Genomic DNA, 3122 nt, shown 5'->3' with positions numbered 1-3122 from the left:
TCTTCATTGTCAATATCTCCCTCTGTACTGGCTATTCCAAACATGGGTTGGATTCTTTTACATTAAAACAAAATAAATCTCTTTGACTTAGTCTTCTCTTCCAGCTACACCCCTTCCCCTGTTCCCCTTTTCAAAACTTTCTGTCTATACCTGCTCACCTTCCATTCACATTTTAACTCATTCTAGTCTGGCTCCTGTTGTCACTACTCTCATAGAACTGCTCTGCACAAGTCCACTGCCAATGTTCATCTTACCAGTGCCAATGGGTATTTCTTTGTTCTCATTTTTCTTGATTTCCTTGCAGGATTTAAATGGGTAGAACATCCCCTCTTTCTCGGATACTTTTCTATCTTGGCTGCCATGACTCCACACTCCCCTGGCCTTTCCGCTGCTTCCCTGTCTCCTACACTGACTTTCCCTCTGGTCTTGAATTTCTAAATGTTGGTTTGTCTCAAGGCGTGGTCCTAGGTCCTCTATTCTTCTTTATTTATTTCATCTCTTCTTATATTCATTCAACACTCAATCAATATTTGAGTGTCTACTATATGTCAGACTCTGTTCTAGGTACTAGAAATAAAGTTCCTATTTTTATGAAGCATACATTCTAGTGGAAGAGAAAATAAACAAAGAAAAAACAACAAAATAAGTGAATAATATCATGTCAGGTAGTGATAAGTGCTATGAAGAAGAATAAAGCAGTGACAGTGAGAATGATACTGTTTTTGGATAGGATGGCCAGGGAAAGATTCTCTAAGGAGGAGACATTTACATCTGAGAAAAGAGGAATGTGTGAGAGAAAAGTTAAGGATAATTCCAGATTTTTGGTTTGCATGAAAGGAAGAATGATGGTGCCATTTACGGAAATAAGGAAGACTAAGGGAGGAGGAGATTTGGGAGGGGAAAAAATCAAGAAGTCTGGTTTGGATTAAGGGGTCACCTGGGCACATTAAAGTGGTTGCTTGGATAGATTAAGTTTCTTTTGTGAATATTCCTTCCTCAGGTCTTAGGGAGACCTTTTCTGATCTCTGAGAGCATCCCACCTGCTACTTCCTCTGCCCAGAGAGTCTCTGTCACCTTCCTTAGTTTGTTGTCTTCATGCTGGTCACCACATTCTGTAATAACAAAGCTTGGCTTTTGTTTAGCTATTCCCACTAAAAAGATATCCTGGGAAAGCAGGGACTGTCTGTCTTATTCATAGCTGCATCCCCTGGGCTTAGTATTGTGCCTGGCACAGGGTGAGGGCTCAACAAATAATTGCTGACTGAGAGAACAAAGGGTAGGCCAGTCCTCTGGAGAAGTCAGGACAGCTGGTTCTTGCCTGAGCTCAGCCAGCCACCAGCTATATGGCTTCGGGCAAGTCACCTCTGTGGTATTTTCTCAATTTCAGAAGCCGTTTGATTAGATGATTTCTAAGAGTTAATTTGTCCATTTTGTATGTTTAAAATTCAGGATTTTAATTTGTCCTGAACAAATTTGTACCCAGAATCTCATTCCAGTAATAACACTGTTGAAGGCCTTTCTGCTGCAGAATGAATGCAAATTATCTTTTAGGAGGACATTTACCACAGATATCCTACAGAGTTCTATATTCCCACTCCTGTCCCCCTAAATCTTCAGTCTCTAAAACCGTCCATTATGCCAGGATCCACTGTAGGAACAGGAAGAAACAATTGGAAATGAAGTGAAGGAGTTCATTTTTCTGGAACATGATTGAGCACCTATTCACCAGTATAGTTCAAGCCTTTTGAGGTATACTGTTATATTTCATATGTATTTAAGGTTATTTGACTATTAAGGCATATTTTCACAAAACCCTGGGAGGTAGGTATTAATACTCCCATTTCACTGATGTAGGAAATGAGGCTTAGGGAGACTGATTGATTTTCCCTAGTTCAAACAATGGCAAGTGGCAGAAAAAAGATTGGAGTCCGTATTTCCCCACCTACACCCATACACCCATTGGGCTTTCCACCACGCCATTCATAGATGCCTATAGTCAAGGGCAAACCCTCTGGAGTGTAATTTATTTCTAGTGGACTCGGGTCTCTCTGTGGAATCAACAAATGAAAATAAGTTGGATGAAAAAACACTCTCTTAGAACCCAGAGTTTACATTTCAACTAATCTGGGAAATGCTATAGCAAAGCCATTAATGACTATGTAATTGAGATACATAGGTAGGTGGAAATAATGCCACAAAAATATCAACTTGCTTATGGAGCAAGAAAGATTTCTGTTGTGAAATAGCAGGATTTCCCAGGGCTCCTTCTGGAGAAGGAAGAGGGGATGTCAGGAATATGTATTCCCTACATGGCCATCCATCCTAAGATCCTTTACTTCGTTTCCCTTTTCCTCGGCAACTTTTGAAGATTCACTTTCAAAAGAATCTTGATTTTGCCCTAATTGGTTTGGCTCAGTGGGTAGAGCGTTGGCCTGGGGACTCAAGGGTCCCAGGTTCCATTCCGGTCGGGGGCATGTACCTTGGTTGTGGGCACATGCCCAGTGGGGAGTGTGCAGGAGGCAGCTGATCGATGTTTCTCTCTCATCGATGTTTCTATCTCTCTATCCCTTTCCCTTCCTCTCTGTAAAATATCAATAAAATATATTTTTTTAAAAAGAATCTTGATTTTAATTGGAAAGGAATTCTTTTCCCAATAAGGTAAAATTATCATAGGTCTGTCGCTAGTGCGTGTGTGTCCGTGAGTGAAGATATGAACCAATGTCACAACAAATATGCAAAACTATAAATGAATCTTAGCGTTGGGCATGATTCTGAAGGAGTACCTTTTATTTTTAAACACACAGACCATTTGGCATTGATATAAAGCAGGGAGAAAAAAAGCAATGCAGGAGTGGTGTAATTCGTTTGTCTCTCTTCCAGCCTGGAAAAGGGGGTTGGATGTTGTGAACAGAGGAGGGTGTCATTATTTTTTACTTCCCTACCAATAAAAAATGACAAAAGCAAACATCTAAGAAACAAAAAAGCAAGATCATAAATAGAAAAACCAATAAATAATATTTATTTTGTACAAAACGGCTGTGAAGTGTCCTAGAGTCCCCAGCGGGCAGAAAGCGCCCGCGGGCAGGGCCTGAGGCCCGGGCGCCCTCAGAGCAGCAGCAGGG

Source organism: Myotis brandtii, unplaced genomic scaffold, assembly GCF_000412655.1.
Source record: "Myotis brandtii unplaced genomic scaffold, ASM41265v1 scaffold144, whole genome shotgun sequence".
NCBI classification, from domain to species: domain Eukaryota; kingdom Metazoa; phylum Chordata; class Mammalia; order Chiroptera; family Vespertilionidae; genus Myotis; species Myotis brandtii.
Note: the sequence above shows the minus strand (reverse complement) of the source record.